Source organism: Stenella coeruleoalba, assembly GCF_951394435.1.
Source record: "Stenella coeruleoalba genome assembly, contig: scaffold_49, whole genome shotgun sequence".
In the NCBI taxonomy this organism is placed as follows: domain Eukaryota; kingdom Metazoa; phylum Chordata; class Mammalia; order Artiodactyla; family Delphinidae; genus Stenella; species Stenella coeruleoalba.
The window spans coordinates 1,627,728-1,655,011 of NW_027646118.1; the positions used below are offsets into that span (position 1 = coordinate 1,627,728).

Consider the following 27,284-nt stretch of genomic DNA (forward strand, 5'->3'; position numbering starts at 1 on the left):
AGTCTACCTCCTGAAATCGGTTTCCTGCAATTCTGCCCCGCTTTCAAGTCCTCTTGGCAGCCTTACTTCAGTCTATTTTTGGACGATAGCTGTCATTTATAACTCTGCAGGTTTGTGAATTACAGTGCCCCTGAGCTCCTTTCTTCAACTCGCTTTCTTGTGACCTGGCCGCAACACCGCAGGATGGCTTCAGGCCCTAATCTGGTTCTGGCACGGCACGCTGAGCCTTTGGTTAATGCCTCTTCCTGGTGGGAAATGAGAGTTAAATTTGCCCGTCCAGACACCTCCAGCTAGTCTCTCATTGGTTCTCGCTATTCCTGTTCATCTTCCACAGAAATTGCAAACTGGGCCAAACAGGAGGTTAAAGGGACTGACTCTCCAAGTCGGGAGAGTGTTAGTAAAGCGTCTGGAATGTTGCACCCGATTACCAGGGGAGGAAAACTGAGACATATTTGAACACGTCTCCCGATCACATGGTTGATCATACTCTAGGTTCCACATGCATGTTTTAGCTGAAGGAAGAATACCTTAAACCTGGGTAGTTGAAACCCGTGGAATGGGTACCATGCAATATGACTTCAAAGGGTCTTCATTTGCTCACCGAACCTCTCCAATCCTATCACTGCTGCGTTTATGCCCCTGTACACATGCTTGATTCTCTTTCGGAGACATAGCAATCCATAGGTTTTAAGATACTTACTAGTCAGGAACATTCTTAGGCGTTTAATATGGGGTGTTGAGTCCATTTCGCTGAGCAAGGAGTAGCTCTTGTCTATTCCATATTTGGCTTAAGGAACTTTATCTGTGCTCATTGCAATCTCTGGTTTTAGGCAGCACCCCAACTCACCTTTACCCTTAAGCAAGAATAAGTTGGTTTTCTAAATTTGAGACCCTGTTCTGTTCTGTAATTCAGTTCCTGTGTAGCCAAGTTTACATTCCGTGTATTACTGATATCTTATGATGTTTCTTTTTCTGTGTGACTTATTTCAGTTAGAATCATCATACCTGAATCCACTCATTGTGCTGCTAAGGGCCTGATGACACAGATTTCATTGCTGAGTGATATTGCTTTGTAAGTAAATACCACAACTTCTTTATCCATTTTTCACTTTCTGCGATGTTGAACTTGTACTGTAAACGAGGTTCTTGTAAACAGAGCCGTTCCAAACTTTGGGGTGGCTGTGTCTTTTTGATTTTAATTTCCCTAAGCTATAGGACCATAAGTGGAAGTGCCCTAGGTTCTGTTGCTTTGTTTTTTAGATGTTTCAGGAAACACCATACACTTCTCCCGAGTGGTTGTTGGCAATTTACATCCCGCCCATCAGCATAACAAGGCTCCCAGTTCTCCATGGCCTGTCCTGCCTTTCTGGATTTTACACTTTTTTCAGATGGCCCGTTTGACCGGGGGGAAGTGAGACTTCATTGTAGTGCAGATTTCCTTTGCAAGCTTGCTTGGTTGGCCAAAAAGGGCGTATGCGTTTTTTCCTGAATATATTCAGGAAAAAACGCATACGCCCTTTTTGGCCAAGTGCATCATTGTGGACGTTCTGCCTCTTTTCCTATGCTTTCAATGCAATTCCAGTCTACCTCCTGAAATCGGTTTCCTGCAATTCTGCCCCGCTTTCAAGTCCTCTTGGCAGCCTTACTTCAGTCTATTTTTGGACGATAGCTGTCATTTATAACTCTGCAGGTTTGTGAATTACAGTGCCCCTGAGCTCCTTTGTTCAACTCGCTTTCTTTTGAGCTGGCCGCAACACCGCAGGATGGCTTCAGGCCCTAATCTGGTTCCGGTACGGCACGATGAGCCTTTGGTTATTTCCTCTTCCTGGTGGGAAATGAGAGTTAAATTTGCCCGTCCAGACACCTCCAGCTAGCCTCTCATTGGTTCTCGCTATTCCTGTTCATCTTCCGCAGAAATTGCAAACTGGGCCAAACAGGAGGTTAAAGGCGCTGACTCTCCAAGTGGGGAGAGTGTTAGTAAAGCGTCTGGAATGTTGCACCCGAGTACCAGGGGAGGAAAACTGAGACATATTTGAACACGTCTCCCGTTCACATGGTTGATCATACTTGGGTTCCACATGCATGTTTAACTGAAGGAAGAATACCTTAAACCTGGAGAGTTGAGACCCGTGGAATGGGTACCATGCAATATGACTTCAAACGGTCTTCATTTGCTCACCGAACCTCTCCAATCCTATCACTGCTGCGTTTATGCCCCTGTACACATGCTTGATTCTCTTTCGGAGACATAGCAATCCATAGGTTTTACGATACTAGTCAGGTACATTCTTAGGCGTTTAATATGCGGTGTTGAGTCCATTTCGTTGAGCAAGGAGTAGCTCTTGTCTATTCCATATTTGACTTAAGGAACTTTATCTGTGCTCATTTCAATCTCTGGTTTTATGCAGCACCCCACCTCACCTTTACCCTTAAGCAAGCATAAGTTGGTTTTCGAAATTTGAGACCCTGTTCTGTTCTGTAATTCAGTTCCTGTGTAGCCAAGTTTACATTCCGTGTATTACTGATATCTTATGATGTTTCTTTTTCTGTGTGACTTATTTCAGTTACAATCATCATACCTGAATCCACTCATTGTGATGCTAAGGGCCTGATGACATAGATTTCATTGCTGAGTGATATTGCTTTGTAAGTAAATACCACAACTTCTTTATCCATTTTTCACTTTCTGCGATGTTGAACTTGTACTGTAAACGAGGTTCTTGTAAACAGAGCCGTTCCAAACTTTGGGGTGGCTGTGTCTTTTTGATTTTAATTTCCCTAAGCTATAGGAGCATAAGTGGCAGTGCCCTAGGCTCTGTTGCTTTGTTTTTTAGATGTTTCAGGAAACACCATACACTTCTCCCGAGTGTCTGTTGGCAATTTACATCCCGCCCATCAGCATAACAAGGCTCCCAGTTCTCCATGGCCTGTCCTGCCTTTCTGGATTTTACACTTTTTTCAGATGGCCCTTTTGACCGGGGGGAAGTGAGACTTCATTGTAGTGCAGATTTCCTTTGCAAGCTTGCTTGGTTGGCCAAAAAGGGCGTATGCGTTTTTTCCTGAATATATTCAGGAAAAAACGCATACGCCCTTTTTGGCCAAGTGCATCATTGTGGACGTTCTGCCTCTTTTCTTATGCTTTCAATGCAATTTCAGTCTACCTCCTGAAATCGGTTTCCTGCAATTCTGCCCCGCTTTCAAGTCCTCTTGGCAGCCTTACTTCAGTCTATTTTTGGACGATAGCTGTCATTTATAACTCTGCAGGTTTGTGAATTACAGTGCCCCTGAGCTCCTTTCTTCAACTCGCTTTCTTGTGACCTGGCCGCAACACCGCAGGATGGCTTCTGGCCCTATTCTGGTTCTGGCACGGCAGGCTGAGCCTTTGGTTATTTCCTCCTCCTGGTGGGAAATGAGAGTTAAATTTGCCCGTCCAGACACCTCCAGCTAGCCTCTCATTGGTTCTCGCTATTCCTGTTCATCTTCCGCAGAAATTGCAAACTGGGCCAAACAGGAGGTTAAAGGCGCTGACTCTCCAAGTGGGGAGAGTGTTAGTAAAGCGTCTGGAATGTTGCACCCGAGTACCAGGGGAGGAAAACTGAGACATATTTGAACACGTCTCCCGATCACATGGTTGATCATACTCTGGGTTCCACATGCATGTTTGAGCTGAAGGAAGAATACCTAAAACCTGGGTAATTGAAACCCGTGTAATGGGTACCATGCAATATGACTTCAAAGGGTCTTCATTTGCTCACCGAACCTCTCCAATCCTATCACTGCTGCGTTTATGCCCCTGTACACATGCTTGATTCTCTTTCGGAGACATAGCAATCTATAGGTTTTAAGATACTTACTAGTTAGGTACATTCTTAGGCGATTAATATGCGGTGTTGAGTCCATTTCGTTGAGCAAGGAGTAGCTCTTGTCTATTCCATATTTGGCTTAAGGAACTTTATCTGTGCTCATTTCAATCTCTGGTTTTATGCAGCACCCCAACTCACCTTTACCCTTAAGCAAGCATAAGTTGGTTTTCTAAATTTGAGACCCTGTTCTGTTCTGTAATTCAGTTCCTCTGTAGCCAAGTTTACATTCCGTGTATTACTGATATCTTATGATGTTTCTTTTTCTGTGTGACTTATTTCAGTTAGAATCATCCTACCTGAATCCACTCATTGTGCTGCTAAGGGCCTGATGACACAGATTTCATTGCTGAGTGATATTGCTTTGTAAGTAAATACCACAACTTCTTTATCCATTTTTCACTTTCTGCGATGTTGAACTTGTACTTTAAACGAGGTTCTTGTAAACAGAGCCGTTCCAAACTTTGGGGTGGCTGTGTCTTTTTGATTTTAATTTCCCTAAGCTATAGGACCATAAGTGGAAGTGCCCTAGGTTCTGTTGCTTTGTTTTTTAGATGTTTCAGGAAACACCATACACTTCTCCCGAGTGGTTGTTGGTAATTTACATCCCGCCCATCAGCATAACAAGGCTCCCAGTTCTCCATGGCCTGTCCTGCCTTTCTGGATTTTACACTTTTTTCAGATGGCCCGTTTGACCGGGGGGAAGTGAGACTTCATTGTAGTGCAGATTTCCTTTGCAAGCTTGCTTGGTTGGCCAAAAAGGGCGTATGCGTTTTTTCCTGAATATATTCAGGAAAAAACGCATACGCCCTTTTTGGCCAAGTGCATCATTGTGGACGTTCTGCCTCTTTTCCTATGCTTTCAATGCAATTCCAGTCTACCTCCTGAAATCGGTTTCCTGCAATTCTGCCCCGCTTTCAAGTCCTCTTGGCAGCCTTACTTCAGTCTATTTTTGGACGATAGCTGTCATTTATAACTCTGCAGGTTTGTGAATTACAGTGCCCCTGAGCTCCTTTCTTCAACTCGCTTTCTTGTGACCTGGCCGCAACACCGCAGGATGGCTTCAGGCCCTAATCTGGTTCCGGTACGGCACGCTGAGCCTTTGGTTATTTCCTCTTCCTGTTGGGAAATGAGAGTTAAATTTGCCCGTCCAGACACCTCCAGCTAGCCTCTCATTGGTTCTCGCTATTCCTGTTCATCTTCCGCAGAAATTGCAAACTGTGCCAAACAGGAGGTTAAAGGCGCTGACTCTCCAAGTGGGGAGAGTGTTAGTAAAGCGTCTGGAATGTTGCACCCGAGTACCAGGGGAGGAAAACTGAGACATATTTGAACACGTCTCCCGATCACATGGTTGATCATACTCTGGGTTCCACATGCATGTTTTAGCTGAAGGAAGAATACCTAAAACCTGGGTAGTTGAAACCCGTGGAATGGGTACCATGCAATATGACTTCAAAGGGTCTTCATTTGCTCACCGAACCTCTCCAATCCTATCACTGCTGCGTTTATGCCCCTGTACACATGCTTGATTCTCTTTCGGAGACATAGCAATCCATAGGTTTTAAGATACTTACTAGTCAGGTACATTCTTAGGCGTTTAATATGCGGTGTTGAGTCCATTTTGTTGAGCAAGGAGTAGCTCTTGTCTATTCCATATTTGGCTTAAGGAACATTATCTGTGCTCATTTCAATCTCTGGTTTTATGCAGCAACACAACTCACCTTTCCCCTTAAGCAAGCATATGTTGGTTTTCTAAATTTGAGAACCTGTTCTGTTTTGGAATTCAGTTCCTGTGTAGCCAAGTTTACATTCCGTGTATTACTGATATCTTATGATGTTTCTTTTTCTGTGTGACTTATTTCAGTTAGAATCATCGTACCTGAATCTACTCATTATGCTGCTACGGGCCTGATGACATAGATTTCATTGCTGAGTGATACTGCATTGTACGTAAGTACCACAAGTTCTTTATCCATTTTTCACTTTCTGCGATGTTGAACTTGTACTGTAAACGAGGTTCTTGTAAACAGAGCGGTTCCAAACTTTGGGGTGGCTGTGTCTTTTTGATTTTAATTTCCCTAAGCTATAGGACCATAAGTGGAAGTGCCCTAGGTTCTGTTGCTTTGTTTTTTAGATGTTTCAGGAAACACCATACACTTCTCCCGAGTGGTTGTTGGCAATTTACATCCCGCCCATCAGCATAACAAGGCTCCCAGTTCTCCATGGCCTGTCCTGCCTTTCTGGATTTTACACTTTTTTCAGATGGCCCTTTTGACCGGGGGGAAGTGAGACTTCATTGTAGTGCAGATTTCCTTTGCAAGCTTGCTTGGTTGGCCAAAAAGGGCGTATGCGTTTTTTCCTGAATATATTCAGGAAAAAACGCATACGCCCTTTTTGGCCAAGTGCATCATTGTGGACGTTCTGCCTCTTTTCCTATGCTTTCAATGCAATTCCAGTCTACCTCCTGAAATCGGTTTCCTGCAATTCTGCCCCGCTTTCAAGTCCTCTTGGCAGCCTTACTTCAGTCTATTTTTGGACGATAGCTGTCATTTATAACTCTGCAGGTTTGTGAATTACAGTGCCCCTGAGCTCCTTTGTTCAACTCGCTTTCTTTTGAGCTGGCCGCAACACCGCAGGATGGCTTCAGGCCCTAATCTGGTTCCGGTACGGCACGCTGAGCCTTTGGTTATTTCCTCTTCCTGGTGGGAAATGAGAGTTAAATTTGCCCGTCCAGACACCTCCAGCTAGCCTCTCATTGGTTCTCGCTATTCCTGTTCATCTTCCGCAGAAATTGCAAACTGGGCCAAACAGGAGGTTAAAGGCGCTGACTCTCCAAGTGGGGAGAGTGTTAGTAAAGCGTCTGGAATGTTGCACCCGAGTACCAGGGGAGGAAAACTGAGACATATTTGAACACGTCTCCCGTTCACATGGTTGATCATACTTGGGTTCCACATGCATGTTTTAGCTGAAGGAAGAATACCTTAAACCTGGAGAGTTGAGACCCGTGGAATGGGTACCACGCAATATGACTTCAAACGGTCTTCATTTGCTCACCAAACCTCTCCAATCCTATCACTGCTGCGTTTATGCCCCTGTACACATGCTTGATTCTCTTTCGGAGACATAGCAATCCATAGGTTTTACGATACTAGTCAGGTACATTCTTAGGTGTTTAATATGCGGTGTTGAGTCCATTTCGTTGAGCAAGGAGTAGCTCTTGTCTATTCCATATTTGACTTAAGGAACTTTATCTGTGCTCATTTCAATCTCTGGTTTTATGCAGCACCCCACCTCACCTTTACCCTTAAGCAAGCATAAGTTGGTTTTCTAAATTTGAGACCCTGTTCTGTTCTGTAATTCAGTTCCTGTGTAGCCAAGTTTACATTCCGTGTATTACTGATATCTTATGATGTTTCTTTTTCTGTGTGACTTATTTCAGTTACAATCATCATACCTGAATCCACTCATTGTGATGCTAAGGGCCTGATGACATAGATTTCATTGCTGAGTGATATTGCTTTGTAAGTAAATACCACAACTTCTTTATCCATTTTTCACTTTCTGCGATGTTGAACTTGTACTGTAAACGAGGTTCTTGTAAACAGAGGTGTCCCAAACTTTGGGGTGGCTGTGTCTTTTTGATTTTAATTTCCCTAAGCTATAGGACCATAAGTGGCAGTGCCCTAGGCTCTGTTGCTTTGTTTTTTAGATGTTTCAGGAAACACCATACACTTCTCCCGAGTGGTTGTTGGCAATTTACATCCCGCCCATCAGCATAACAAGGCTCCCAGTTCTCCATGGCCTGTCCTGCCTTTCTGGATTTTACACTTTTTTCAGATGGCCCTTTTGACCGGGGGGAAGTGAGACTTCATTGTAGTGCAGATTTCCTTTGCAAGCTTGCTTGGTTGGCCAAAAAGGGCATATGCGTTTTTTCCTGAATATATTCAGGAAAAAACGCATACGCCCTTTTTGGCCAAGTGCATCATTGTGGACGTTCTGCCTCTTTTCCTATGCTTTCAATGCAATTCCAGTCTACCTCCTGAAATTGGTTTCCTGCAATTCTGCCCCGCTTTCAAGTCCTCTTGGCAGCCTTACTTCAGTCTATTTTGGATGATAGCTGTCATTTATAACTCTGCAGGTTTGTGAATTACAGTGCCCCTGAGCTCCTTTCTTCAACTCGCTTTCTTGTGACCTGGCCGCAACACCGCAGGATGGCTTCAGGCCCTAATCTGGTTCTGGCACGGAACGCTGAGCCTTTGGTTATTTCCTTTTCCTGGTGGGAAATGAGAGTTAAATTTGCCCGTCCAGACACCTCCAGCTAGTCTCTCATTGGTTCTCGCTATTCCTGTTCATCTTCCGCAGAAATTGCAAACTGGGCCAAACAGGAGGTTAAAGGCGCTGACTCTCCAAGTGGGGAGAGTGTTAGTAAAGCGTCTGGAATGTTGCACCCGAGTACCAGGGGAGGAAAACTGAGACATATTTGAACACGTCTCCCATTCACATGGTTGATCATACTTGGGTTCCACATGCATGTTTTAGCTGAAGGAAGAATACCTTAAACCTGGAGAGTTGAGACCCGTGTAATGGGTACCATGCAATATGACTTCAAAGGGTCTTCATTTGCTTACCGAACCTCTCCAATCCTATCACTGCTGCGTTTATGCCCCTGTACACATGCTTGATTCTCTTTCGGAGACATAGCAATCCATAGGTTTTAAGATACTTACTAGTCAGGTACATTCTTAGGCGTTTAATATGCGGTGTTGAGTCCATTTCGTTGAGAAAGGAGTAGCTCTTTTCTATTCCATATTTGACTTAAGGAACTTTATCTGTGCTCATTTCAATCTCTGGTTTTATGCAGCACCCCAACTCACCTTTCCCCTTAAGCAAGCATAAGTTGGTTTTCGAAATTTGAGACCCTGTTCTGTTCTGTAATTCAGTTCCTGTGTAGCCAAGTTTACATTCCGTGTATTACTGATATCTTATGATGTTTCTTTTTCTGTGTGACTTACTTCAGTTAGAATCATCATACCTGAATCCACTCATTGTGCTGTTAAGGGCCTGATGACACAGATTTCATTGCTGAGTGATATTGCTTTGTAAGTAAATACCACAACTTCTTTATCCATTTTTCACTTTCTGCGATGTTGAACTTGTACTGTAAACGAGGTTCTTGTAAACAGAGGCGTCCCAAACTTTGGGGTGGCTGTGTCTTTTTGATTTTAATTTCCCTAAGCTATAGGACCATAAGTGGCAGTGCCCTAGGCTCTGTTGCTTTGTTTTTTAGATGTTTCAGGAAACACCATACACTTCTCCCGAGTGTCTGTTGGCAATTTACATCCCGCCCATCAGCATAACAAGGCTCCCAGTTCTCCATGGCCTGTCCTGCCTTTCTGGATTTTACACTTTTTTCAGATGGCCCTTTTGACCGGGGGGAAGTGAGACTTCATTGTAGTGCAGATTTCCTTTGCAAGCTTGCTTGGTTGGCCAAAAAGGGCGTATGCGTTTTTTCCTGAATATATTCAGGAAAAAACGCATACGCCCTTTTTGGCCAAGTGCATCATTGTGGACGTTCTGCCTCTTTTCCTATGCTTTCAATGCAATTCCAGTCTACCTCCTGAAATCGGTTTCCTGCAATTCTGCCCTGCTTTCAAGTCCTCTTGGCAGCCTTACTTCAGTCTATTTTTGGACGATAGCTGTCATTTATAACTCTGCAGGTTTGTGAATTACAGTGCCCCTGAGCTCCTTTCTTCAACTCGCTTTCTTTTGAGCTGGCCGCAACACCGCAGGATGGCTTCAGGCCCTAATCTGGTTCCGGTACGGCACGCTGAGCCTTTGGTTATTTCCTCTTCCTGTTGGGAAATGAGAGTTAAATTTGCCCGTCCAGACACCTCCAGCTAGCCTCTCATTGGTTCTCGCTATTCCTGTTCATCTTCCGCAGAAATTGCAAACTGTGCCAAACAGGAGGTTAAAGGCGCTGACTCTCCAAGTGGGGAGAGTGTTAGTAAAGCGTCTGGAATGTTGCACCCGAGTACCAGGGGAGGAAAACTGAGACATATTTGAACACGTCTCCCGATCACATGGTTGATCATACTCTGGGTTCCACATGCATGTTTTAGCTGAAGGAAGAATACCTAAAACCTGGGTAGTTGAAACCCGTGGAATGGGTACCATGCAATATGACTTCAAAGGGTCTTCATTTGCTCACCGAATCTCTCCAATCCTATCACTGCTGCGTTTATGCCCCTGTACACATGCTTGATTCTCTTTCGGAGACATAGCAATCCATAGGTTTTAAGATACTTACTAGTCAGGTACATTCTTAGGCGTTTAATATGCGGTGTTGAGTCCATTTCGTTGAGCAAGGAGTAGCTCTTGTCTATTCCATATTTGGCTTAAGGAACTTTATCTGTGCTCATTTCAATCTCTGGTTTTATGCAGCAACCCAACTCACCTTTCGCCTTAAGCAAGCATAAGTTGGTTTTCTAAATTTGAGAACCTGTTCTGTTTTGGAATTCAGTTCCTGTGTAGCCAAGTTTACATTCCGTGTATTAGTGATATCTTATGATGTTTCTTTTTCTGTGTGACTTATTTCAGTTAGAATCATCGTACCTGAATCTACTCATTATGCTGCTACGGGCCTGATGACATAGATTTCATTGCTGAGTGACACTGCATTGTACGTAAGTACCACAAGTTCTTTATCCATTTTTCACTTTCTGCGATGTTGAACTTGTACTGTAAACGAGGTTCTTGTAAACAGAGCCGTTCCAAACTTTGGGGTGGCTGTGTCTTTTTGATTTTAATTTCCCTAAGCTATAGGACCATAAGTGGAAGTGCCCTAGGCTCTGTTGCTTTGTTTTTTAGATGTTTCAGGAAACACCATACACTTCTCCCGAGTGTCTGTTGGCAATTTACATCCCGCCCATCAGCATAACAAGGCTCCCAGTTCTCAATGGCCTGTTGCCTTTCTGGATTTTACACTTTTTTCAGATGGCCCTTTTGACCGGGGGAAGTGAGACTTCATTGTAGTGCAGATTTCCTTTGCAAGCTTGCTTGGTTGGCCAAAAAGGGCGTATGCGTTTTTTCCTGAATATATTCAGGAAAAAACGCATACGCCCTTTTTGGCCAAGTGCATCATTGTGGACGTTCTGCCTCTTTTCCTATGCTTTCAATGCAATTCCAGTCTACCTCCTGAAATCGGTTTCCTGCAATTCTGCCCCGCTTTCAAGTCCTCTTGGCAGCCTTACTTCAGTCTATTTTTGGACGATAGCTGTCATTTATAACTCTGCAGGTTTGTGAATTACAGTGCCCCTGAGCTCCTTTCTTCAACTCGCTTTCTTGTGACCTGGCCGCAACACCGCAGGATGGCTTCAGGCCCTAATCTGGTTCCGGCACGGCACGCTGAGCCTTTCGTTATTTCCTCTTCCTGGTGGGAAATGAGAGTTAAATTTGCCCGTCCAGACACCTCCATCTAGTCTCTCATTGGTTCTCGCTATTCCTGTTCATCTTCCGCAGAAATTGCAAACTGGGCCAAACAGGAGGTTAAAGGCGCTGACTCTCCAAGTGGGGAGAGTGTTAGTAAAGCGTCTGGAATGTTGCACCCGAGTACCAGGGGAGGAAAACTGAGACATATTTGAACACGTCTCCCGTTCACATGGTTGATCATACTTGGGTTCCACATGCATGTTTTAGGTGAAGGAAGAATACCTTAAACCTGGAGAGTTAAGACCCGTGTAATGGGTACCATGCAATATGACTTCAAAGGGTCTTCATTTGCTCACCGAACCTCTCCAATCCTATCACTGCTGCGTTTATGCCCCTGTACACATGCTTGATTCTCTTTCGGAGACATAGCAATCCATAGGTTTTAAGATATTAACTAGTCAGGTACATTCTTAGGCGTTTAATATGCGGTGTTGAGTCCATTTCGTTGAGCAAGGAGTAGCTCTTGTCTATTCCATATTTGACTTAAGGAACTTTATCTGTGCTCATTTCAATCTCTGGTTTTATGCAGCACCCCAACTCACCTTTCCCCTTAAGCAAGCATAAGTTGGTTTTCTAAATTTGAGACCCTGTTCTGTTCTGTAATTCAGTTCCCGTGTAGCCAAGTTTACATTCCGTGTATTACTGATATCTTATGATGTTTCTTTTTCTGTGTGACTTACTTCATTTAGAATCATCATACCTGAATCCACTAATGGTGCTGCTAAGGGCCTGATGACACAGATTTCATTGCTGAGTGATATTGCTTTGTAAGTAAATACCACAACTTCTTTATCCATTTTTCACTTTCTGCGATGTTGAACTTGTACTGTAAACGAGGTTCTTGTAAACAGAGCCGTTCCAAACTTTGGGGTGGCTGTGTCTTTTTGATTTTAATTTCCCTAAGCTATAGGACCATAAGTGGAAGTGCCCTAGGTTCTGTTGCTTTGTTTTTTAGATGTTTCAGGAAACACCATACACTTCTCCCGAGTGGTTGTTGGCAATTTACATCCCGCCCATCAGCATAACAAGGCTCCCAGTTCTCCATGGCCTGTCCTGCCTTTCTGGATTTTACACTTTTTTCAGATGGCCCTTTTGACCGGGGGGAAGTGAGACTTCATTGTAGTGCAGATTTCCTTTGCAAGCTTGCTTGGTTGGCCAAAAAGGGCGTATGCGTTTTTTCCTGAATATATTCAGGAAAAAACGCATACGCCCTTTTTGGCCAAGTGCATCATTGTGGACGTTCTGCCTCTTTTCCTATGCTTTCAATGCAATTCCAGTCTACCTCCTGAAATCGGTTTCCTGCAATTCTGCCCCGCTTTCAAGTCCTCTTGGCAGCCTTACTTCAGTCTATTTTTGGACGATAGCTGTCATTTATAACTCTGCAGGTTTGTGAATTACAGTGCCCCTGAGCTCCTTTCTTCAACTCGCTTTCTTGTGACCTGGCCGCAACACCGCAGGATGGCTTCAGGCCCTAATCTGGTTCCGGTACGGCACGCTGAGCCTTTGGTTATTTCCTCTTCCTGGTGGGAAATGAGAGTTAAATTTGTCCGTCCAGACACCTCCAGCTAGCCTCTCATTGGTTCTCGGTATTCCTGTTCATCTTCTGCAGAAATTGCAAACTGGGCCAAACAGGAGGTTAAAGGCGCTGACTCTCCAAGTGGGGAGAGTGTTAGTAAAGCGTCTGGAATGTTGCACCCGAGTATCAGGGGAGGAAAACTGAGACATATTTGAACACGTCTCCCGTTCACATGGTTGATCATTCTTGGGTTCCACATGCATGTTTTAGCTGAAGGAAGAATACCTTAAACCTGGAGAGTTGAGACCCGTGGAATGGGTACCATGCAATATGACTTCAAAGGGTCTTCATTTGCTCACCGAACCTCTCCAATCCTATCACTGCTGCGTTTATGCCCCTGTACACATGCTTGATTCTCTTTCGGAGACATAGCAATCCATAGGTTTTACGATACTTACTAGTCAGGTACATTCTTAGGCGTTTAATATGCGGTGTTGAGTCCATTTCGTTGAGCAAGGAGTAGCTCTTGTCTATTCCATATTTGACTTAAGGAACTTTATCTGTGCTCATTTCAATCTCTGGTTTTATGCAGCACCCCAACTCACCTTTCCCCTTAAGCAAGCATAAGTTGTTTTTCTAAATTTGAGACCCTGTTCTGTTCTGTAATTCAGTTCCTGTGTAGCCAAGTTTACATTCCGTGTATTACTGATATCTTATGATGTTTCTTTTCTGTGTGACTTATTTCAGTTAGAATCATCATACCTGAATCCACCCATTGTGCTGCTATGGGCCTGATGACACAGATTTCATTGCTGAGTGATATTGCTTTGTAAGTAAATACCACAACTTCTTTATCCATTTTTCACTTTCTGCGATGTTGAACTTGTACTGTAAACGAGGTTCTTGTAAACAGAGCCGTTCGAAAGTTTGGGGTGGCTGTGTCTTTTTGATTTTAATTTCCCTAAGCTATAGGACCATAAGTGGAAGTGCCCTAGGTTCTGTTGCTTTGTTTTTTAGATGTTTCAGGAAACACCATACACTTCTCCCGAGTGGTTGTTGGCAATTTACATCCCGCACATCAGCATAACAAGGCTCCCAGTTCTCCATGGCCTGTCCTGCCTTTCTGGATTTTACACTTTTTTCAGATGGCCCTTTTGACCGGGGGGAAGTGAGACTTCATTGTAGTGCAGATTTCCTTTGCAAGCTTGCTTGGTTGGCCAAAAAGGGCGTATGCGTTTTTTTCCTGAATATATTCAGGAAAAAACGCATACGCCCTTTTTGGCCAAGTGCATCATTGTGGACGTTCTGCCTCTTTTCCTATGCTTTCAATGCAATTCCAGTCTACCTCCTGAAATCGGTTTCCTGCAATTCTGCCCCGCTTTCAAGTCCTCTTGGCAGCCTTACTTCAGTCTATTTTTGGACGATAGCTGTCATTTATAACTCTGCAGGTTTGTGAATTACAGTGCCCCTGAGCTCCTTTCTTCAACTCGCTTTCTTGTGACCTGGCCGCAACACCGCAGGATGGCTTCAGGCCCTAATCTGGTTCCGGCCCGGCATGCTGAGCCTTTGGTTAATTCCTCTTCCTGGTGGGAAATGAGAGTTAAATTTGCCCGTCCAGACACCTCCAGCTAGTCTCTCATTGGTTCTCGCTATTCCTGTTCATCTTCCGCAGAAATTGCAAACTGGGCCAAACAGGAGGTTAAAGGGACTGACTCTCCAAGTGGGGAGAGTGTTAGTAAAGCGTCTGGAATGTTGCACCCGAGTACCAGGGGAGGAAAACTGAGACATATTTGAACACGTCTCCCGATCACATGGTTGATCATACTCTAGGTTCCACATGCATGTTTTAGCTGAAGGAAGAATACCTTAAACCTGGGTAGTTGAAACCCGTGGAATGGGTACCATGCAATATGACTTGAAAGGGTCTTCATTTGCTCACCGAACCTCTCCAATCCTATCACTGCTGCGTTTATGCCCCTGTACACATGCTTGATTCTCTTTTGGAGACATAGCAATCCATAGGTTTTAAGATACTTACAAGTCAGGTACATTCTTAGGCGTTTAATATGCGGTGTTGAGTCCATTTCGTTGAGCAAGGAGTAGCTCTTGTCTATTCCATATTTGACTTAAGGAACTTTATCTGTGCTCATTTCAATCTCTGGTTTTATGCAGCACCCCAACTCACCTTTACCCTTAAGCAAGCATAAGTTGTTTTTCTAAATTTGAGACCCTGTTCTGTTCTGTAATTCAGTTCCTGTGTAGCCAAGTTTCCATTCCGTGTATTACTGATATCTTATGATGTTTCTTTTTCTGTGTGACTTATTTCAGTTAGAATCATCATACCTGAATCCACTCATTGTGCTGCTAAGGGACTGATGACATAGATTTCATTGCTGAGTGATATTGCTTTGTAAGTGAATACCACAACTTCTTTATCCATTTTTCACTTTCTGCGATGTTGAACTTGTACTGTAAACGAGGTTCTTGTAAACAGAGCCGTTCCAAACTTTGGGGTGGCTGTGTCTTTTTGATTTTAATTTCCCTAAGCTATAGGACCATAAGTGGAAGTGCCCTAGGCTCTGTTGCTTTGTTTTTTAGATGTTTCAGGAAACACCATACACTTCTCCCAAGTGTCTGTTGGCAATTTACATCCCGCCCATCAGCATAACAAGGCTCCCAGTTCGCCATGGCCTGTTGCCTTTCTGGATTTTACACTTTTTTCAGATGGCCCTTTTGACCGGGGGGAAGTGAGACTTCATTGTAGTGCAGATTTCCTTTGCAAGCTTGCTTGGTTGGCCAAAAAGGGCGTATGCGTTTTTTCCTGAATATATTCAGGAAAAAACGCATACGCCCTTTTTGGCCAAGTGCATCATTGTGGACGTTCTGCCTCTTTTCCTATGCTTTCAATGCTATTCCAGTCTACCTCCTGAAATCGGTTTCCTGCAATTCTGCCCCGCTTTCAAGTCCTCTTGGCAGCCTTACTTCAGTCTATTTTTGGACGATAGCTGTCATTTATAACTCTGCAGGTTTGTGAATTACAGTGCCCCTGAGCTCCTTTCTTCAACTCGCTTTCTTGTGACCTGGCCGCAACACCGCAGGATGGCTTCAGGCCCTAATCTGGTTCCGGCACGGCACGCTGAGCCTTTCGTTATTTCCTCTTCCTGGTGGGAAATGAGAGTTAAATTTGCCCGTCCAGACACCTCCAGCTAGTCTCTCATTGGTTCTCGCTATTCCTGTTCATCTTCCGCAGAAATTGCAAACTGGGCCAAACAGGAGGTTAAAGGCGCTGACTCTCCAAGTGGGGAGAGTGTTAGTAAAGCGTCTGGAATGTTGCACCCGAGTACCAGGGGAGGAAAACTGAGACATATTTGAACACGTCTCCCGTTCACATGGTTGATCATACTTGGGTTCCACATGCATGTTTTAGCTGAAGGAAGAATACCTTAAACCTGGAGAGTTAAGACCCGTGTAAGGGGTACCATGCAATATGACTTCAAAGGGTCTTCATTTGCTCACCGAACCTCTCCAATCCTATCACTGCTGCGTTTATGCCCCTGTACACATGCTTGATTCTCTTTTGGAGACATAGCAATCCATAGGTTTTCCGATACTTACTAGTCAGGTACATTCTTAGGCGTTTAATATGCGGTGTTGAGTCCATTTCGTTGAGCAAGGAGTAGCTCTTGTCTATTCCATATTTGACTTAAGGAACTTTATCTGTGCTCATTTCAATCTCTGGTTTTATGCAGCACCCCAACTCACCTTTCCCCTTAAGCAAGCATAAGTTGTTTTTCTAAATTTGAGACCCTGTTCTGTTCTGTAATTCAGTTCCTGTGTAGCCAAGTTTACATTCCGTGTATTACTGATATCTTATGATGTTTCTTTTCTGTGTGACTTATTTCAGTTAGAATCATCATACCTGAATCCACCCATTGTGCTGCTATGGGCCTGATGACACAGATTTCATTGCTGAGTGATATTGCTTTGTAAGTAAATACCACAACTTCTTTATCCATTTTTCACTTTCTGCGATGTTGAACTTGTACTGTAAACGAGGTTCTTGTAAACAGAGCCGTTCGAAAGTTTGGGGTGGCTGTGTCTTTTTGATTTTAATTTCCCTAAGCTATAGGACCATAAGTGGAAGTGCCCTAGGTTCTGTTGCTTTGTTTTTTAGATGTTTCAGGAAACACCATACACTTCTCCCGAGTGGTTGTTGGCAATTTACATCCCGCACATCAGCATAACAAGGCTCCCAGTTCTCCATGGCCTGTCCTGCCTTTCTGGATTTTACACTTTTTTCAGATGGCCCTTTTGACCAGGGGGAAGTGAGACTTCATTGTAGTGCAGATTTCCTTTGCAAGCTTGCTTGGTTGGCCAAAAAGGGCGTATGCGTTTTTTCCTGAATATATTCAGGAAAAAACGCATACGCCCTTTTTGGCCAAGTGCATCATTGTGGACGTTCTGCCTCTTTTCCTATGCTTTCAATGCAATTCCAGTCTACCTCCTGAAATCGGTTTCCTGCAATTCTGCCCCGCTTTCAAGTCCTCTTGGCAGCCTTACTTCAGTCTATTTTTGGACGATAGCTGTCATTTATAACTGCAGGTTTGTGAATTACAGTGCCCCTGAGCTCGTTTCTTCAACTCGGTTTCTTTTGAGCTGGCCGCAACACCGCAGGATGGCTTCAGGCCCTAATCTGGTTTCGGTATGGAACGCTGAGCCTTTGGTTATTTCCTCTTCCTGTTGCGAAATGAGAGTTAAATTTGCCCGTCCAGACACCTCCAGCTAGCCTCTCATTGGTTCTCGCTATTCCTGTTCATCTTCCGCAGAAATTGCAAACTGTGCCAAACAGGAGGTTAAAGGCGCTGACTCTCCAAGTGGGGAGAGTGTTAGTAAAGCGTCTGCAATGTTGCACCCGAGTACCAGGGGAGGAAAACTGAGACATATTTGAACACGTCTCCCGATCACATGGTTGATCATACTCTGGGTTCCACATGCATGTTTTAGCTGAAGGAAGAATACCTAAAACCTGGGTAGTTGAAACCCGTGGAATGGGTACCATGCAATATGACTTCAAAGGGTCTTCATTTGCTCACCGAACCTCTCCAATCCTATCACTGCTGCGTTTATGCCCCTGTACACATGCTTGATTCTCTTTCGGAGACATAGCGATCCATAGGTTTTAAGATACTTACTAGTCAGGTACATTCTTAGGCGTTTAATATGCGGTGTTGAGTCCATTTCGCTGAGCAAGGAGTAGCTCTTGTCTATTCCATATTTGGCTTAAGGAACTTTATCTGTGCTCATTTCAATCTCTGGCTTTATGCAGCAACCCAACTCACCTTTAACCTTAAGCAAGCATAAGTTGGTTTTCTAAATTTGAGACCCTGTTCTGTTCTGTAATTCAGTTCCTGTGTAGCCAAGTTTACATTCCGTGTATTACTGATATCTTATGATGTTTCTTTTTCTGTGTGACTTATTTCAGTTAGAATCATCGTACCTGAATCTACTCATTATGCTGCTAAGGGCCTGATGACATAGATTTCATTGCTGAGTGATACTGCATTGTACGTAAGTACCACAAGTTCTTTATCCATTTTTCACTTTCTGCGATGTTGAACTTGTACTGTAAACGAGGTTCTTGTAAACAGAGGCGTCCCAAACTTTGGGGTGGCTGTGTCTTTTTGATTTTAATTTCCCTAAGCTATAGGACCATAAGTGGAAGTGCCCTAGGCTCTGTTGCTTTGTTTTTTAGATGTTTCAGGAAACACCATACACTTCTCCGGAGTGTCTGTTGGCAATTTACATCCCGCCCATCAGCATAACAAGGTTCCCAGTTCTCAATGGCCTGTTGCCTTTCTGGATTTTACACTTTTTTCAGATGGCCCTTTTGACCGGGGGAAGTGAGACTTCATTGTAGTGCAGATTTCCTTTGCAAGCTTGCTTGGTTGGCCAAAAAGGGCGTATGCGTTTTTTCCTGAATATATTCAGGAAAAAACGCATACGCCCTTTTTGGCCAAGTGCATCATTGTGGACGTTCTGCCTCTTTTCCTATGCTTTCAATGCAATTCCAGTCTACCTCCTGAAATCGGTTTCCTGCAATTCTGCCCCGCTTTCAAGTCCTCTTGGCAGCCTTACTTCAGTCTATTTTTGGACGATAGCTGTCATTTATAACTCTGCAGGTTTGTGAATTACAGTGCCCCTGAGCTCCTTTCTTCAACTCGCTTTCTTGTGACCTGGCCGCAACACCGCAGGATGGCTTCAGGCCGTAATCTGGTTCCGGCACGGCACGCTGAGCCTTTCGTTATTTCCTCTTCCTGGTGGGAAATGAGAGTTAAATTTGCCCGTCCAGACACCTCCAGCTAGTCTCTCATTGGTTCTCGCTATTCCTGTTCATCTTCCGCAGAAATTGCAAACTGGGCCAAACAGGAGGTTAAAGGCGCTGACTCTCCAAGTGGGGAGAGTGTTAGTAAAGCGTCTGGAATGTTGCACCCGAGTACCAGGGGAGGAAAACTGAGACATATTTGAACACGTCTCCCGTTCACATGGTTGATCATACTTGGGTTCCACATGCATGTTTTAGCTGAAGGAAGAATACCTTAAACCTGGAGAGTTAAGACCCGTGTAATGGGTACCATGCAATATGACTTCAAAGGGTCTTCATTTGCTCACCGAACCTCTCCAATCCTATCACTGCTGCGTTTATGCCCCTGTACACATGCTTGATTCTCTTTCGGAGACATAGCAATCCATAGGTTTTAAGATATTAACTAGTCAGGTACATTCTTAGGCGTTTAATATGCGGTGTTGAGTCCATTTCGTTGAGCAAGGAGTAGCTCTTGTCTATTCCATATTTGACTTAAGGAACTTTATCTGTGCTCATTTCAATCTCTGGTTTTATGCAGCACCCCAACTCACCTTTCCCCTTAAGCAAGCATAAGTTGGTTTTCTAAATTTGAGACACTGTTCTGTTCTGTAATTCAGTTCCTGTGTAGCCAAGTTTACATTCCGTGTATTACTGATATCTTATGATGTTTCTTTTTCTGTGTGACTTACTTCAGTTAGAATCATCATACCTGAATCCACTAATTGTGCTGCTAAGGGCCTGATGACACAGATTTCATTGCTGAGTGATATTGCTTTGTAAGTAAATACCACAACTTCTTTATCCATTTTTCACTTTCTGCGATGTTGAACTTGTACTGTAAACGAGGCTCTTGTAAACAGAGCCGTTCCAAACTTTGGGGTGGCTGTGTCTTTTTGATTTTAATTTCCCTAAGCTATAGGACCATAAGTGGCAGTGCCCTAGGCTCTGTTGCTTTGTTTTTTAGATGTTTCAGGAAACACCATACACTTCTCCCGAGTGGTTGTTGGCAATTTACATCCCGCCCATCAGCATAACAAGGCTCCCAGTTCTCCATGGCCTGTCCTGCCTTTCTGGATTTTACACTTTTTTCAGATGGCCCTTTTGACCGGGGGGAAGTGAGACTTCATTGTAGTGCAGATTTCCTTTGCAAGCTTGCTTGGTTGGCCAAAAAGTGCGTATGCGTTTTTTCCTGAATATATTCAGGAAAAAACGCATACGCCCTTTTTGGCCAAGTGCATCATTGTGGACATTCTGCCTCTTTTCCTATGCTTTCAATGCAATTCCAGTCTACCTCCTGAAATCGGTTTCCTGCAATTCTGCCCCGCTTTCAAGTCCTCTTGGCAGCCTTACTTCAGTCTATTTTTGGACGATAGCTGTCATTTATAACTCTGCAGGTTTGTGAATTACAGTGCCCCTGAGCTCCTTTCTTCAACTCGCTTTCTTGTGACCTGGCCGCACACCGCAGGATGGCTTCAGGCCCTAATCTGGTTCCGGCCCGGCATGCTGAGCCTTTGGTTAATTCCTCTTCCTGGTGGGAATTGAGAGTTAAATTTGCCCGTTCAGACACCTCCAGCTAGTCTCTCATTGGTTCTCGCTATTCCTGTTCATCTTCCGCAGAAATTGCAAACTGGGCCAAACAGGAGGTTAAAGGGACTGACTCTCCAAGTCGGGAGAGTGTTAGTAAAGCGTCTGGAATGTTGCACCCGAGTACCAGGGGAGGAAAACTGAGACATATTTGAACACGTCTCCCGTTCACATGGTTGATCATACTCTGGGTTCCACATGCATGTTTTAGCTGAAGGAAGAATACCTTAAACCTGGAGAGTTGAGACCCGTGGAATGGGTACCATGCAATATGACTTCAAAGGGTCTTCATTTGCTCACCGAACCTCTCCAATCCTATCACTGCTGCGTTTATGCCCCTGTACACACGCTTGATTCTCTTTTGGAGACATAGCAATCCATAGGTTTTAAGATACTTACTAGTCAGGTACATTCTTAGGCGTTTAATATGGGGTGTTGAGTCCATTTCGTTGAGCAAGGAGTAGCTCTTGTCTATTCCATATTTGGCTTAAGGAACTTTATCTGTGCTCATTTCAATCTCTGGTTTTATGCAGCACCCCAACTCACCTTTACCCTTAAGCAAGCATAAGTTGGTTTTCTAAATTTGAGAACCTGTTCTGTTCTGTAATTCAGTTCCTGTGTAGCCAAGTTTACATTCCGTGTATTACTGATATCTTATGATGTTTCTTTTTCTGTGTGACTTACTTCAGTTAGAATCATCATACCTGAATCCACTCATTGTGCTGCTAATGGCCTGATGACACAGATTTCATTGCTGAGTGATATTGCTTTGTAAGTAAATACCACAACTTCTTTATCCATTTTTCACTTTCTGCGATGTTGAACTTGTACTGTAAACGAGGTTCTTGTAAACAGAGGCGTCCCAAACTTTGGGGTGGCTGTGTCTTTTTGATTTTAATTTCCCTAAGCTATAGGACCATAAGTGGAAGTGCCCTAGGTTCTGTTGCTTTGTTTTTTAGATGTTTCAGGAAACACCATACACTTCTCCCGAGTGTCTGTTGGCAATTTACATCCCGCCCATCAGCATAACAAGGCTCCCAGTTCTCCATGGCCTGTCCTGCCTTTCTGGATTTTACACTTTTTTCAGATGGCCCTTTTGACCGGGGGGAAGTGAGACTTCATTGTAGTGCAGATTTCCTTTGCAAGCTTGCTTGGTTGGCCAAAAAGTGCGTATGCGTTTTTTCCTGAATATATTCAGGAAAAAACGCATACGCCCTTTTTGGCCAAGTGCATCATTGTGGACGTTCTGCCTCTTTTCCTATGCTTTCAATGCAATTCCAGTCTACCTCCTGAAATTGGTTTCCTGCAATTCTGCCCTGCTTTCAAGTCCTCTTGGCAGCCTTACTTCAGTCTATTTTTGGACGATAGCTGTCATTTATAACTCTGCAGGTTTGTGAATTACAGTGCCCCTGAGCTCCTTTCTTCAACTCGCTTTCTTGTGACCTGGCCGCAACACCGCAGGATGGCTTCAGGCCCTAATCTGGTTCCGGCACGGCACGCTGAGCCTTTCGTTATTTCCTCTTCCTGGTGGGAAATGAGAGTTAAATTTGCCCGTCCAGACACCTCCAGCTAGTCTCTCATTGGTTCTCGCTATTCCTGTTCATCTTCCGCAGAAATTGCAAACTGGGCCAAACAGGAGATTAAAGGCGCTGACTCTCCAAGTGGGGAGAGTGTTAGTAAAGCGTCTGGAATGTTGCACCCGAGTACCAGGGGAGGAAAACTGAGACATATTTGAACACGTCTCCCGTTCACATGGTTGATCATACTTGGGTTCCACATGCATGTTTTAGCTGAAGGAAGAATACCTTAAACCTGGAGAGTTAAGACCCGTGTAATGGGTACCATGCAATATGACTTCAAAGGGTCTTCATTTGCTCACCGAACCTCTCCAATCCTATCACTGCTGCGTTTATGCCCCTGTACACATGCTTGATTCTCTTTCAGAGACATAGCAATCCATAGGTTTTAAGATACTTACTAGTCAGGTACATTCTTAGGCGTTTAATATGCGGTGTTGAGTCCATTTCGTTGAGCAAGGAGTAGCTCTTGTCTATTCCATATTTGACTTAAGGAACTTTATCTGTGCTCATTTCAATCTCTGGTTTTATGCAGCACCCCAACTCACCTTTCCCCTTAAGCAAGCATAAGTTGGTTTTCTAAATTTGAGACCCTGTTCTGTTCTGTAATTCAGTTCCTGTGTAGCCAAGTTTACATTCCGTGTATTACTGATATCTTATGATGTTTCTTTTTCTGTGTGACTTATTTCAGTTAGAATCATCATACCTGAATCCACTCATTGTGCTGCTACGGGCCTGATGACACAGATTTCATTGCTGAGTGATATTGCTTTGTAAGTAAATACCACAACTTCTTTATCCATTTTTCACTTTCTGCGATGTTGAACTTGTACTGTAAATGAGGTTCTTGTAAACAGAGCCGTTCGAAAGTTTGGGGTGGCTGTGTCTTTTTGGTTTTAATTTCCCTAAGCTATAGGACCATAAGTGGAAGTGCCCTAGGTTCTGTTGCTTTGTTTTTTAGATGTTTCAGGAAACACCATACACTTCTCCCGAGTGGTTGTTGGCAATTTACATCCCGCCCATCAGCATAACAAGGCTCCCAGTTCTCCATGTCCTGTCCTGCCTTTCTGGATTTTGCACTTTTTTCAGATGGCCCTTTTGACCGGGGGGAAGTGAGACTTCATTGTAGTGCAGATTTCCTTTGCAAGCTTGCTTGGTTGGCCAAAAAGGGCGTATGCGTTTTTTCCTGAATATATTCAGGAAAAAACGCATACGCCCTTTTTGGCCAAGTGCATCATTGTGGACGTTCTGCCTCTTTTCCTATGCTTTCAATGCAATTCCAGTCTACCTCCTGAAATCGGTTTCCTGCAATTCTGCCCCTCTTTCAAGTCCTCTTGGCAGCCTTACTTCAGTCTATTTTTGGACGATAGCTGTCATTTATAACTCTGCAGGTTTGTGAATTACAGTGCCCCTGAGCTCCTTTCTTCAACTCGCTTTCTTTTGAGCTGACCGCAACACCGCAGGATGGCTTCAGGCCCTAATCTGGTTCCGGTACGGCACGCTGAGCCTTTGGTTATTTCCTCTTCCTGGTGGGAAATGAGAGTTAAATTTGCCCGTCCAGACACCTCCAGCTAGCCTCTCATTGGTCTCGCTATTCCTGTTCATCTTCCGCAGAAATTGCAAACTGGGCCAAACAGGAGGTTAAAGGCGCTGACTCTCCAAGTGGGGAGAGTGTTAGTAAAGCGTCTGGAATGTTGCACCCGAGTACCAGGGGAGGAAAACTGAGACATATTTGAACACGTCTCCCGTTCACATGGTTGATCATACTTGGGTTCCACATGCATGTTTTAGCTGAAGGAAGAATACCTTAAACCTGGAGAGTTGAGACCCGTGTAATGGGTACCATGCAATATGACTTCAAAGGGTCTTCATTTGCTCACCGAACCTCTCCAATCCTATCACTGCTGCGTTTATGTCCCTGTACACACGCTTGATTCTCTTTTGGAGACATAGCAATCCATAGGTTTTAAGATACTTACTAGTCAGGTACATTCTTAGGCGTTTAATATGGGGTGTTGAGTCCATTTCGTTGAGCAAGGAGTAGCTCTTGTCTATTCCATATTTGGCTTAAGGAACTTTATCTGTGCTCATTTCAATCTCTGGTTTTATGCAGCACCCCAACTCACCTTTCCCCTTAAGCAAGCATAAGTTGTTTTTCTAAATTTGAGACCCTGTTCTGTTCTGTAATTCAGTTCCTGTGTAGCCAAGTTTACATTCCGTGTATTACTGATATCTTATGATGTTTCTTTTTCTGTGTGACTTACTTCAGTTAGAATCATCATACCTGAATCCACTCATTGTGCTGCTAAGGGCCTGATGACACAGATTTCATTGCTGAGTGATATTGCTTTGTAAGTAAATACCACAACTTCTTTATCCATTTTTCACTTTCTGCGATGTTGAACTTGTACTGTAAACGAGGTTCTTGTAAACAGAGGCGTCCCAAACTTTGGGGTGGCTGTGTCTTTTTGATTTTAATTTCCCTAAGCTATAGGACCATAAGTGGAAGTGCCCTAGGTTCTGTTGCTTTGTTTTTTAGATGTTTCAGGAAACACCATACACTTCTCCCGAGTGTCTGTTGGCAATTTACATCCCGCCCATCAGCATAACAAGGCTCCCAGTTCTCCATGGCCTGTCCTGCCTTTCTGGATTTTACACTTTTTTCAGATGGCCCTTTTGACCGGGGGGAAGTGAGACTTCATTGTAGTGCAGATTTCCTTTGCAAGCTTGCTTGGTTGGCCAAAAAGGGCGTATGCGTTTTTTCCTGAATATATTCAGGAAAAAACGCATACGCCCTTTTTGGCCAAGTGCATCATTGTGGACGTTCTGCCTCTTTTCCTATGCTTTCAATGCAATTCCAGTCTACCTCCTGAAATTGGTTTCCTGCAATTCTGCCCTGCTTTCAAGTCCTCTTGGCAGCCTTACTTCAGTCTATTTTTGGACGATAGCTGTCATTTATAACTCTGCAGGTTTGTGAATTACAGTGCCCCTGAGCTCCTTTCTTCAACTCGCTTTCTTGTGACCTGGCCGCAACACCACAGGATGGCTTCAGGCCCTAATCTGGTTCCGGCACGGCACGCTGAGCCTTTCGTTATTTCCTCTTCCTGGTGGGAAATGAGAGTTAAATTTGCCCGTCCAGACACCTCCAGCTAGTCTCTCATTGGTTCTCGCTATTCCTGTTCATCTTCCGCAGAAATTGCAAACTGGGCCAAACAGGAGGTTAAAGGCGCTGACTCTCCAAGTGGGGAGAGTGTTAGTAAAGCGTCTGGAATGTTGCACCCGAGTACCAGGGGAGGAAAACTGAGACATATTTGAACACGTCTCCCGTTCACATGGTTGATCATACTTGGGTTCCACATGCATGTTTTAGCTGAAGGAAGAATACCTTAAACCTGGAGAGTTAAGACCCGTGTAATGGGTACCATGCAATATGACTTCAAAGGGTCTTCATTTGCTCACCGAACCTCTCCAATCCTATCACTGCTGCGTTTATGCCCCTGTACACATGCTTGATTCTCTTTCAGAGACATAGCAATCCATAGGTTTTAAGATACTTACTAGTCAGGTACATTCTTAGGCGTTTAATATGCGGTGTTGAGTCCATTTCGTTGAGCAAGGAGTAGCTCTTGTCTATTCCATATTTGACTTAAGGAACTTTATCTGTGCTCATTTCAATCTCTGGTTTTATGCAGCACCCCAACTCACCTTTCCCCTTAAGCAAGCATAAGTTGGTTTTCTAAATTTGAGACCCTGTTCTGTTCTGTAATTCAGTTCCTGTGTAGCCAAGTTTATATTCCGTGTATTACTGATATCTTATGATGTTTCTTTTTCTGTGTGACTTACTTCAGTTAGAATCATCATACCTGAATCCACTCATTGTGCTGCTAAGGGCCTGATGACACAGATTTCATTGCTGAGTGTTATTGCTTTGTAAGTAAATACCACAACTTTTTTATCCATTTTTCACTTTCTGCGATGTTGAACTTGTACTGTAAACGAGGTTCTTGTAAACAGAGCCGTTCCAAACTTTGGGGTGGCTGTGTCTTTTTGATTTTAATTTCCCTAAGCTATAGGACCATAAGTGGAAGTGCCCTAGGCTCTGTTGCTTTGTTTTTAAGATGTTTCAGGAAACACCATACACTTCTCCCGAGTGGTTGTTGGCAATTTACATCCCGCCCATCAGCATAACAAGGCTCCCAGTTCTCCATGGCCTGTCCTGCCTTTCTGGATTTTACACTTTTTTCAGATGGCCCTTTTGACCGGGGGGAAGTGAGACTTCATTGTAGTGCAGATTTCCTTTGCAAGCTTGCTTGGTTGGCCAAAAAGGGCGTATGCGTTTTTTCCTGAATATATTCAGGAAAAAACGCATACGCCCTTTTTGGCCAAGTGCATCATTGTGGACGTTCTGCCTCTTTTCCTATGCTTTCAATGCAATTCCAGTCTACCTCCTGAAATCGGTTTCCTGCAATTCTGCCCCGCTTTCAAGTCCTCTTGGCAGCCTTACTTCAGTCTATTTTTGGACGATAGCTGTCATTTATAACTCTGCAGGTTTGTGAATTACAGTGCCCCTGAGCTCCTTTCTTCAACTCGCTTTCTTTTGAGCTGGCCGCAACACCGCAGGATGGCTTCAGGCCCTAATCTGGTTCCGGTACGGCACGCTGAGCCTTTGGTTATTTCCTCTTCCTGGTGGGAAATGAGAGTTAAATTTGCCCGTCCAGACACCTCCAGCTAGCCTCTCATTGGTTCTCGGTATTCCTGTTCATCTTCCGCAGAAATTGCAAACTGGGCCAAACAGGAGGTTAAAGGCGCTGACTCTCCAAGTGGGGAGAGTGTTAGTAAAGCGTCTGGAATGTTGCACCCGAGTATCAGGGGAGGAAAACTGAGACATATTTGAG

At 44.0% G+C, this 27,284-nt stretch overlaps 1 long non-coding RNA gene across 6 annotated transcripts in view; it reads left to right on the forward strand.

Moving 5' to 3' along the window:
- LOC307181315 overlaps positions 1-27,284 on the forward strand; it is a 2,020,778-nt gene that overhangs the window by 1,620,262 nt on the left and 373,232 nt on the right. For 2 of the 6 annotated variants that reach the window (XR_013826419.1, XR_013826420.1), the window contains exons 6-7: positions 12,038-12,115; positions 19,923-20,080. This is a non-coding gene — a long non-coding RNA (uncharacterized lncRNA). Of the gene's footprint in view, positions 1-12,037; positions 12,116-19,922; positions 20,082-27,284 lie in introns of those variants that run through there. The other 4 variants (XR_013826416.1, XR_013826417.1, XR_013826418.1 and 1 more) reach the window with 3 other exon arrangements.